The sequence below is a fragment of the Pygocentrus nattereri genome, chromosome 15 (genome assembly GCF_015220715.1).
Source record: "Pygocentrus nattereri isolate fPygNat1 chromosome 15, fPygNat1.pri, whole genome shotgun sequence".
NCBI lineage: Eukaryota > Metazoa > Chordata > Actinopteri > Characiformes > Serrasalmidae > Pygocentrus > Pygocentrus nattereri.
The window spans coordinates 13,476,385-13,488,994 of NC_051225.1; the positions used below are offsets into that span (position 1 = coordinate 13,476,385).

At 39.8% G+C, this 12,610-nt stretch overlaps 1 protein-coding gene across 3 annotated transcripts in view; it reads left to right on the top strand.

Moving 5' to 3' along the window:
* The window catches only part of nfat5b (nuclear factor of activated T cells 5b), a 61,533-nt gene that overhangs the window by 21,839 nt on the left and 27,084 nt on the right, over window positions 1-12,610 (top strand). The gene's annotated exons all lie outside the window — the stretch shown is intronic.

Here is a 12,610-nt window from a genome sequence, read left to right on the forward strand (position 1 = left end):
CGTTTGCAGTTTACAGTGATTGATTGACGACTGAATGTTCTTCTCCTCATTCAGTGGTCAGTGGTTGCTTAGCAATGATGCCGTACTTTAAAGGAAATACATTTCGAGTCGAATTATTATAGTACTAAAATAATTATCTAAAACATTGTGTATTTTAATATATTTTACGTTGGCCGCTGTTTTATAAAAGCAGTAAGAGAAAGGGAGTTTTACTGTGCTTTGTGCTGTGGCAAAGAACACCCCATGATAAAATCGCAGTAACCTGTGGCTTCTAGTGGCTTAAAGCTTTATTGTCTCCAGCTTACTTCAGAACACCTCTGCCCTGCTCTAACAATGGAAAAACTAATTAGCAAAGAAGGTATTAGCTGAATAGTTGATCAGGTGTTTTAAAGAAGGTAAACACCTAAATGTGCAGGGCAGTGGTACTTCAGAACAAAGGTTGGGTGTCATAAGAAATCTATTTCCATGAGATTCTCTCTGGATTGTCTCAGATTAGTTGACCCAAAGGAGACGCAGGTCACAACAGCGAATGCTTTGCAGTTATAATATTCTTTACTCCTGCTGATAACACTAAGGCTAATGATGGCGCAAAGAGTTTCAGGCCATATTAAGTGAGAAATTGGGCAACTGGGGAAGTTGAGTTCAAACTTGTCTTTTAGCTTTTCTCTGGATCCCACGAGTGTTTTACATCTTTCCTAATGGCTTCCAAGACAATGGTGGTAATTCTCTACCCACGTCAATACAGTGTGGAATATATTACACATAATAGGAAGCGCATGGAAACACATGGAATGAAATAAACATCCTCTTTGCTGCCACCCATCTCACGGTGGCATGTTGAACAAAGAAGCTGATCTCTGCCTGCTTTACCTTGCATGTCAAGGTTAATCCATTGTTCTTGCAGAAGCAGTGAGATTGGGCTAAGAGACAAGGCACTGACATGGCTATTTAGAGGCCTATTCTGTTCTTGTCAAGAATAGTTTCTGTAACATAAGATAGTTTTCATTAAGAATGTTCTCTACTAATTTACCATTCACTTTTATGATGACAATGGTCTGACTGAAACATAGATTGCCAGTAATATCATCTAATATTGAGGTCCTTGAGGTGGATTTAGCTGTAATGACGAACATCGCCAATAAAGCACCAATATATAATGATATGTTAGGAAAACTGATGTTAGGAAAACTGTTCACTTCTGAGGATTTAACAGTCTTCGGAAAGACTGCTGAGCTGAGAGTCACCACCACAGGAAATCCAGAGACCCTTGCCCCATGCACAATGTTTATATTATTAAAAAACCCAGAAAACCTAGATCTGTGTTTTCTTTCTAAGTTGGTTAACCTTGCTCCTATGGAAATGCAGTATATATGTACAAAATATGTCCTGTGGTCAACACAGATTTACAGTGTCCAATAAATGGCCAACATTCTGTTCTCTCAGTGTAATCTGAGCAGTCCTAAGCAGTGCACAAAAGGGTGGGGTTTCCATGGTCGAGCAGCTGCACACAAGGCAAAGATCCTTGCAACTCCAAGTGTCAGCTGGAGTGGTATAAAGCAAGCCACCACTGGACTCTCGAGAAATGGAAATGTATTTTCTGGAGTGATAAAGTATGCTTTACTATCTGGCATTCTGATGGACGAATCCTGGTTTGGCGGATGCAAGGAGAACGCTACCTACCAGAATGCAGTAAAGTTTGGTGGAGGAGGGATAATGGTCTGGGGCTGTTTTTCACAGTTTGGGCTCTGCCCCATAGTTCTAGTATAGGGTAATGTTAATGCTACTGTGTACAAAGACACTTTGAACGTTGTGACAAGTTTTGGGATCTTTCTTGTTCTAGCATGACTGTCACCCTGTGCACAAAGCAAAGTCCCTAAGGCATGGTTTAATGAGTTTGGTGTGGAGGAACTCCAGTGGCCCGCACAGAGCGCTGACCTCAACCCCACTGTACAGCTTTGAGATGAACTGGAACATTGATTGTGACCCAGGCCTTCTCATCAAACATCAGTGACTGACCCTACAAATGTTTTTTTTGACTGATTGGCATATATTCCCTCACACACTCCAAAATCTTGTATAAAGCTTTGCTAGAAGAGTGAAGGCTGTTCTGGTTGCAAGGGTGGGCCAGCTCCATATTAATGGCCTTGGTTTTTAGTGAGATGTTAACCGAGGTCACATGCATGTCAGATGTTCGCATACACCAATGAGGTATAACATTACGACCATCTCCTTGTTTCTACGCTCATTGTCCATTTTATCAGCTCCACTTACTATATAGGTGCACTTTGTAGTTCTACAGTTGCAGACTGTAGTCCATCTGTTTCTCTGCATACTTTGTTAGCCCCCTTTTACCCTGTTCTTCAGTGGTCAGGACCCCCCATGGAGCAGAGAAGGTGTGTCCACTCACTCTCCAATCTATTAGACACTCCTACCTTGTCAGTCCACTTTGGAGCTATAAAGTCAGAGATGATGGCTCATCTGCTGCTGCACAGTTTATGTTGGTCATCCTCTAGTCCTTCATTTGTGGTCACAGGACGCTGTTGGCTGGATATTTTTAGTTGGTGAACTATTCTTAGTCCAGTAGCGACACTGAGGTGTTTAAAAACTCTAGCAGCACTGATGCACTCGTACCAGCACAACACACACTAACACACCACCACCACGACGTCAGTGTTACTGCAGTGCTGAGAATGATCCACCACTCAAATAGTACCTGCTCTGTGAGTATATGAATTTTGACATTACACCGCATTGATTTTTAATAACGCTGTATATGTAATGATTTTCTGGCTGGCTGATTTACCCAGTGGGGCTGCTGGTTTTGAGTTTCTCCATATTAGGAGGAAACAAAAATATAATATCATATTGCTCCCTCAGCTTCATCTCTTGAAACGTGAGCAGTTAACTCTTAGTGATTTTAAGAGCGAAAGTGCTAGATCATCTGATTTATCTGTAAATGTAGTGGGAATCCAGGGAAGTGTTCTGTGGTTGCTGACATGTGGGAGAGAACGTAGTGTGATTGTTACGTCTGCCTGAGGTAACCAAACCCAAAGCTGTGCCTTACAACACTTATCATCACAAGGAGCTTTGTCATGTCTCTCTGTGTATGTGTTACTCATATGTGCTCTGATCATGTAATTTGGTTGAAAAGGCTGTCCTGCTGTTATTTGTGCTTGGAAAGCCAAATACCACAAGAGTTCTGCATAGGTAAACAGCAAATAAATAAATTAATAAAATAAGCAAACAGTTAAATTATTGTACTATTGTAAACATACGATCTTTCAAGAAACATAATTTCCTTTACAGCTGTGTCTTAGAGCTTCCAATGAGCACAGAAGTCAAAGCCAGTTGTTACAAGCTGCATTCACACAGGGCTAGTGTGGTCGCAGGTTTTCTTTCCAGTCGAGTTGGAAGCACACCTGATTCTACTTGTTGAATAATTTGGTTTGAATAAAACCTGTTGCCACACCTGCCTGGTAGCCCCCAGCTGGTAATATGTCAAGAGATTGTGAGTTGAATCCTGGCGCTCCACAGCCTTCTGTGGCCTGGAGGCCAACATAGTACAATTGGCCTTACTGGATGGAGAGGGTGACTCTCCCTTTCCTCCATCGCTCCATGTTAGCCTTGGTAATTTTACAGGAGAAGGAAAAAACCTACTTAATGTAAGTCTATGCAACCAGACATCTTTCCAAGTCACTTTGGGCCGTTTCTTTTGGTCCGTCAGTCATGAAATTTGAACAATGTAAAGGACAACAAGCATTTTCGAACAATCTTAAAAACTGAAAAATGACAAAAACGAAGATACAAGGTTTTCTTCCAACGAAAGTGACTAGCTTCATATGAAATGGGTAGACTAAACGAATGAATGGAATGGACAATGACTGATTAAATTTGGGAGAAAATTGGGTAAAAAAGAAAAAAGACTACTGAATCTACTGAATTTGTAACATGTTTCATCTTGAATATTCTTATGTCAACATCATAATTTTACTGATTCACAGATTCACACCTGGCTCTGGATAATCCTTTAGGCAGCCCACTTTTTTTCTCACTTTTCCTCTGGTTTGCTAGTCATTGATGTGAACTCACAGAAGTCACACAAAACCAGGCTTCAGGTTTCCTTGAAATGCTTAATTCTGACTGACGCAGATTAGTGCTAACTGACTGAGGAGTACACTTGACGTGAGGAGCGGTAGTTTGTCTGCTGTGAAGTATACAGCTGTCATACATCTTCAAAGAGCCACACTGAGTTAATTACCCGCCAGCTAAAATGTGTTGTGTGTTGTGTTTTAGTGAGCAGAATTCTTGCATGAACAAACATAGTTCACATTACAGTTGTTAAAAGTAAAAATACATCATGTATAAATATATTTCTACTCCTTACACAAGGTGAAAACATGAGTAGAGTCAGTTTCAGCAGTTTTCAGCTAGTGTGTGTTGCGCTGGTACAAGTGTAACAGACACAGCAGTGTTGCTGGAGTTTTGAACACCTCAGTGTCACCGCTAGAATGTGAATTCTCCACCAACCAAAAATATCCATCCAACAGCGTCCTGTGAGCAGCGTCCTGTGAGCAGCGTCCTGTGAGCAGCATGCTGTGAACAGCATCTTTTGAGTAGCGTCCTGTGACCACAGATGAAGGACCAGAGGATGATTAGCTCATACTGTACAGCAAGAGATGAGATATCGTCTCTGGCTTTACATCTGCAGGGTGGACCAACAATGCAGGTGCATTTCGTAGAGTGGACAGTGAGTGGACACAGTGTTTAAAAACTCCAGCAGCACTGCTGTGTCTGATCCACTCAGACCAGCACAACACACACTAGCACACCACCACCACATAAGTGTTACTGCAGTGCTGAGAATGATCCACCACCCAAATAGTATCTGCTCTGTGAGGGTCCATGGGGGTCCTGACCACTGAAGAACAGGGTAAAAGGGGGCTAACAAAGTATCAGAGAAACAGATGGACTACAGTCTGTAACTGTAGAACTACAAAGTGCAACTATATAGTAAGTGGAGCTGAGAAAATGGACAATGAGCTTAGAAACGAGGAGGTGGTCATAATGTTATGTTTGAATGGTGTGTGTGTGTGTGTGTGTGTGTGTGTGTATTAGGGCTGTCGAAGTTAATGCGATAACGCATTAACACGATTTTTAAAAATAGTGCCATTAATGCAAATTCTAATTGGCCCTGCGAGTCATCCATAGTTTGATTATTAAGCTGCATGTAAACGTGAGTAGCCACGTTTACATGCTGTTTACAATGCTGTAGCACTGTGGTATGACACTACATGTCTTAATGAAGTCCAACTTTGTGTAATTTATTATTATTATTATTATTATTATTATTAGTATATTAAAAAAAATATATATATATAATGCATATGTGTATATATAATGTGTGTGTGTGTGTGTGTGTGTATGTATGTGTGTGTGTATATATATATATATATATATATATATATATATATATATATATATATATGTGTGTGTGTGTGTGTGTGTGTGTGTGTGTGTGTGTGTGTGTGTGTGTGTGTGTGTGTATATATATATATATATATATATATATATATATATATATATATATATGTATGTATATATATATATATATATATATATATATATATATATATATATATATATATATATATATGTATGTATATATATATGTATGTATATGTGTGTGTGTGTTTTGCAAAACATCTCATAAAGGAAACTGTCTTGGCTATGAAGATTCTTTTGTGGAAGTGGCCTAAATCGATGTATAAGACTGAAAGAAGAACCCTCTTAAGTCACGATCTATGTGTCTCGTTCTAGTAAGCAGGAGGACAGCAGAGGTTTTCTGAAACCGTCTCTGTATGTCTGGTTATTGACCAGCTTTAGGATGGTTTCAGTGGTAGTGTTTTTTTATTTGGCCTCCTAAGGGGCTGCTTTTTAAATCTTCTTTCGCCACCTAATTAAAGCCTGGCAGACGGAGCATTGAAGGCTGCCCTCTCTTTCCTGTTGCTATGGTGTTATCGGCAGCTCTTATGTGGACGCAGCTGTAAACATTTGAGGAGTGCTATAAACGCGCCCTCGCTTATGTCTCCGCTGCCCTCTGAATAGAGGTCTATTTCGCCCCAGTAAACCCTTAAAGCTGGTGGCTACATCGGGCATGCTTTTTTTGTTGTTTCATGGCAGATATTGCATTTTTCCAAATCCTTCATGTTTAGCGTTGTTGCACTACTGTTTTCCCAAAGGCAGATTTCGCTGTTTGTCTCATTTGCTTTGTCACTGTTTAAGCTTGACAACTTGACAACAGCCATGTCAGTGGCATGAACCTGTTGAGCTACTTATCAGAACCATAGGGGTCTGCTAACATAGCAAGCAAGGACAAAACAGCAGGAGGGGTTGGAGAGGTGGAGGGTTAACTGGCCCTCTGCCAGAAACCCTTGCCACACCCCAAGTGCAAGAGTTATTAAGACTAAGCAACAAGAATGTGAAAATGAATGGAAAAAGTTGTCTTGTCTTTCAGTCTTTTTTCCTTTTCTTTTCACTTTTGCCAAACTCCAGGTCTGTTTTTAAATACAGCCTAATGCAGGTAACAGTAACATCCTGTTGGTCTTTGCTTGGGTTTTCTGGAAGAGGGAATTTGAATTTGTTTAGATAAAATTCACTCCCTCATGTGGCTGGAGGCAGGAAGCAGACTCCATTCATCTGAAGAGTTGAGTGTTTAAAAAGCCAAAAAAATCTTTTTTGCTTAAATACAGCCTTAAATAGCCAGGACCTGCTTGCATATACAAGCTGTTATTACTCAGCCAATGTGCACTATAGTCATATTATTTGACCAGGGTATATTTTGGTTTGTCCATCTGAATTTATATGACCAAGACGTAAGGCAGTAACTGCATGAAATAAATGTAAATTTTTATTTATTTATGTATTTATTTTTTAAGCTATTTATTTAATTTATTGTATTTATTTAAGCTCCCCTGAAATTAACAGAACATGTATTTTATGATCTAGACATATTACTATATGCTTACAATTTACTACTGAAAGCCAGAAATCTCAGACACCCTTTGTATTATTTTATAAAAATAATTTTTACAGAGTTTATCACTATAAACCATCTGTTCATAGTTTATAGCCCAGATTTGTGGAAAAATGGGTCAACTTTCAGTAGAAAACAAAATTGTGAGTTCAGCTTCTTTTATTATAAGGGTTTAAAATCACATCACCATCTATTTTGCTGGAAAGAAGAGTTACAGCCTCAAACGATGCCCACCTTCTGAATGTCGCTTATGAAATATGAAAGTTGTAGAATATGACAAGGTGTGTTTTGGGACCACCGGTGGTCTCAAGGAGTTGAAAAGGTTAATAAGCCTGGGATGATATGTGGTTAAGTGTACCCTTCGTTTTGACATCTGTCTCACAGAGGAACAAGAAACAAGCAGACCTAGAGGAAGCGCATATACTCACTTCAAAAACTAGGCAAGAAAAGATTTTAGTAAAAGGCAAAGAAGTGACTTTCTGCTCTATGAACATCGTTCTGTTTTATTCTGCTCAGTGAAAGAAAACTGGTTTGCGACATAAACAGCAGTCACTGTGTCTTGTTTGGGCGAGAGGAAACTATGAAGCAGAATGGGGAATTTTTTTTCTCCCTTAAAATGTGTGGAAACACTTTGAAACAGGCCAGGTACTGATTCTGCAGCCACAGTCTGAGAGCGGAGTACATATTTTCTGTCTGTGCGGTTGGCAGTGTGTTTACTGGAAGGGCCCCGTGCGCAGTGCACATGTTCCTGCATGTGCTGACCAGCTAAAGAAGGCAGAAATGGGAAACGGATAGAGGAATAGGATTTGGGCATAAGCAGGCCTCTCTGGTAGCATTTTCTGCAACTTGCATTACTGTCTCTAAGTGCCAACACAGTCATTAAAAGGAAGTTTCCCCAATACGCTATCACTGTCATCAGTGTTTTGATACATACATACATGCCATTAAGATTATTCCCATTAACTTGGTAAAAGCATTTGCAATTACAGTCTCTGACCGTAGGTGAACAGTAATAGAGTAGCACTAGACTGCATATAGAATTAATGCCACCGCAGTTCAAAAGGCTGTAAATTCATAGGGCCGTTTATACCTGCGACAAGGTGTGCAAGACAGGCAGAGTGAATCATTGACAATCAGGCATTGTAGACAGCAAGTGAGGTATTCCATTTGTTGTAGTTGGATGTAGTTTTGGAAAATAGCAGTAACATTAGCCTCCACGAAACCTATTTTTTCTAGCGACGTGTTGTAGTTACACCCCATTTCAAAGAGCCTGGCTTCAAGGGCAAGGCGCAGTTGGAAATAAATGCATCATTTTGTTGTCTTTTGAAAGCTAGGAATAATAGATCACACATGCATGTATCCATTACAGTATAGTGCTTCTTGCCTGTGCCTGTTAAATGGACATTCTACCTCCGAATGGGTGTGTCTATCTCTTGACAAACTCCATGCCATGTCCAGCTTGTTGTCACAGGAAGTTTGAACATGTCACAAAACATATTAAGTTTTACCATCGGATTCTTTGAGCAAGGTGCTCTTTCTCATACAGTCCTTGGGAGTGTTTTGTAGAGGCCTACACTGGCATGAAATTAAAGACTGAACTTGAACCCATACCCATGACCCGACCCCATCTGACCCGGTACTGCTAAATTTGAAACCTGAAGCCAGGCCGAACCCACTCACACGCACAGAGGTTACCACAGACACATTTGCAGTGCTTTGTTCTGAAAGTAGAAACAGAAAATGCCATACTGAGATGAACAGCTTTACACGTCTATAAGACCAAGACTGCATCCACCCTTCTCTGATCACCTGTTAGCCCTGTTGTGCTAAAGTTCCTAATGCTACTGCTCCTAAGCTTGAGAAATCCTGCCAAAAAAGAGATAATTAAAAGAATAAAATGCAAATGTAGGTGTAAGACCTCTTTTTGCCATTTCTTTACCAAACAAACGCACAAATATCCTGCCAAAATTGAAAATATAATGAAGTGCCTACATTTGCAATTTAATTTTTCACATTTTCATGTTTTGTCATTTGCTACAAAAATAAGTCAATTTAAAACAGCTATTATTTTGGTATTTCATGGTCACATCTAAAATGGAAAAGCTAATAGAGAAAAGAAAATCCAAGCTACACTTTGACTTTTACACTTTGGCTTTGCCTTTTCTTCATGACATGCATAATATGTGTCAACTAAATCTAAATGCAGTGTTTACGTTGTTATGTTTTTCTTAGCAATAGGCTGCATATTTGATAAAATGAGAATGCAAAATGGATAAATCAACAGCAAGGTGACAGTTTTGCGGTTCAATTTTTGGTGTGGACAAGTATCAGAATGAAAACGCCAATTTACTGTTCATTTCCAACTTTGCTTTTTCGTTTTCAACCTAACCAACATGAAAATATATGTTATTTAACACTAGACAGGGCTACCGTGTACCCAATGTAGCTATAGATTATAGCTCAATACCACATGGCATACTCAAGATGCTGGACTGTGAGGCTGTAGGTTGTCCCATTTCCCGTCTTGGCATTCAGAAGGGTGATCAGGAGCTCCCTCTAGTCTCTTACCTAAAATTCCAGTCACAGTGGTTTGATTAAGGGTATCTGATCAACATTGTGGAGAGGAAGATATTAATGTATTTATGTGAATTTATTTGTTTATTCATTTAACTTGTCATTAAGCTGCATTATACAGGGTGATTCAAAAAGATTAATCTGATTTCAAAATGATTTTTTCACTTGTAAATCATTATAGAACAATGCAGTGAACTGTAAATGGATTAAATGAGCGTGAAGTTTATTATGTAATTTTACAAGAGCTCAATATGAGCCTCCTCCGGCTGTACAGACAACATCAACGCCATAGTCAAATTCATCCCATCCTGGACTGAGCATGTCGGCTGTCGCTGCACTCACGGCTCTTTCAGTGCGATTTCGGAGAGATCATCCAGTGCTGTGAAACCAGCGACAAACACTCTGAGCTGTTGGAGCTTCACTGCCCACGAAAATCACGCTGCACAGTTATGACAGATTCACTCTTATTGAAGTGGAGTATGCAGAACGCTTTCTGCTCAGGGATCTCATCTCCTCTCAGACTGAAGGGAGCCATCTTCTGGTGATGGTCAGAAACTCTATGACCCCCTCTTTTAATTGGTATGTGATTGGTTTCTAGACGCCTCACAGTTGTAAAAATGTGGCGCTTTGAAATCAGATTAAATTAGCTTGTTAAAAAACCTAACAAAAAACACTAACCAGTGTGCCATGTGAAGCACATGTAGAGCCTGGACATCGTGTCAGACTCACATGCTACTGTATTAACCAAGCACCTCCAAGGTCTCTTTTCCTATAGGTCTATGTGCTGTTGACGTCCCCAAAGTGTGATTTGCAGGGCTTTGGGTGCCGTTTGGGGTAGAGCCTATAACATTACTATTCAGACAGAGGTTGAGTGCGAGAGAGTGAGCGGACAACAGATAAAATGCCTGAGTTCTTTCTGAGTTTCGTAGGCACATTAAGCATATTCCTTCAGATAAAAAATCACTCACTAAAAAAACAGTTCAAGCTCAGCCTATGTTCTGCATAAGAAATTGGATCAAATCAAGCCCAAAACCCATTATTCCATGTAATTCGGCCCTCGTCGTGGAAAAAAAAAAAAACTACAGATTTTCTTAGCACACCAGCACTGAATGACCCAACTGAGAAATGCAACAAATTTTCCAGTAAACTGAACAGTAACATAATATCCATAACATGTAGTGAAATTTCCTTAAAGCAACATATAAGTAAAGGGGTATTAAGTATCCTTGGATCCAGCTGTGAATAATTGAAGCAGCAGTTGGCAGGGAATTTGCGCTGCAGTATCTCCTGTGAGATTAGATAAAGAGATCTGGATAGCAAATTGAGCATGGCTATAAAACTGTTGTCATGTCTTCTAAACTCACTTCTGAGGGTCCTGTTTGCATAGACGGGCTTGTGAACAGAGATCCTTTGTTGCTGCCTGCCTTGCTGCTGTAAACACGTTTTAAGTGGTGCTCGCTAAACTGGGTGACTGCCTTCACCTGCACGCTTGTTTGTCTGTATTTCAGACCTTATAAAAGGAGTCTTTATTTTTCAAATTTATGGTTAAAAGCTAATCTCGCTGAGTGGGACTGCCATGATTTATAATCCTATTAGTACCTGGTGTACTTTCTCATGGGGCATTTTTCCATCGGCTACACCAGAACCATTAACTTGGTACCAGCACCAGTAGTTACAGTATCTGACCGTCAGAAAAAAACAGTAACAAGAGAAAGACAAGGTCAAGGGTAGTTGTTACATGCTTAAAAAAGATGGTTCTTCAAAGATTTTATGTGAAGAAAATGGTTCTATATAGAACCATAAACACTCAAACATAAATAGCACCAAAAAAGGGTTGTTTTGTTTCAAGCTTGATATCGTAACAATGGAAGAACCCTCTTAGGTGCTATATAGAACCCTTTTCCAAAAGGTTCCATTTAGAACCACATGCAACTCATTCTCCATTAAGCTGAAGAACCCCATGATGCAAAGAACCTTTTAATCATGCAAAGGGTTCTTTGAGTGATCATGGTTCTATATAGAAACATTTTCTTTATTAAAAAAACCCTTGAAGAATATTTTTTTAAGAGTGTAGCGAACTGATTAGCATTTGTCTGTAGGCATTGTGTAGTTACGCTGGGGTATGAATGGGAAAACTGAATTATCAGTCTGATATTGGAACTACAGCCAATAACTACAAATGATTAAATGACGCAATCGACCATTGGTCAGTTGAATGACATATTTGATATTGTCTTCTTTTACTTTCATATCCAGACACCCGCTCGCCGCAGGAACAGTCTGATTCCGAACAGTCTGATTGGTTAAATTTCTTGGTACTCTTTTGCTGCTTGGGGCATCGTTGAAAATTTTGACGATGTGCAAGTCTGCAGTGAAGCAAATAAGATACTTTATCCAGTTAAAAATCCATTTCCTTGGGTTGATTTTGAGCTGTCAATGCCACAAAGTTTTGCACAGTTTGTATTTCCAATCCTAACAAAGACAGAGCACTGCCATTTATAGGAAGTAGTAACTAGATTGTTTTGAAAAATCCATCTGTGATGTCACTCACTCATCAGTGGCACTGAACACACACATCCACAGCAAATATATATAAATCAAGTCAAGTCAAAGTTTATTTATACAACACTTTTTACAACAGGTGTTGTAACAAAGCAGCTTTACAGAAAAATCTGGATCTGAGCCCCCATGGCAAGGAAAAACTCAAAGGGGCAAACCTCAAGACTCAAAGGGGGAACCCATCTTCCTCTAGTCAACGCCCAGATAGCAAAGAGCATTAGTATTAATATTAGAATACATTAGAATGTGTATATATACACATACAAATATAGTCGGGCTCACCTCAACACACAGCTTGGGCTCTGGGTCAAATCTCCTTGAGAGGGGCTGGACTTTATTCTTTTCTGGAGTTGCCCATGGTGAGAGGCGGCGGGCAGGTGTGGGCTTTCTCATAGCCCCTCGACTCGGTGCCTGTATGTTGTGGTTTTCTCCGGTGGACGAGAG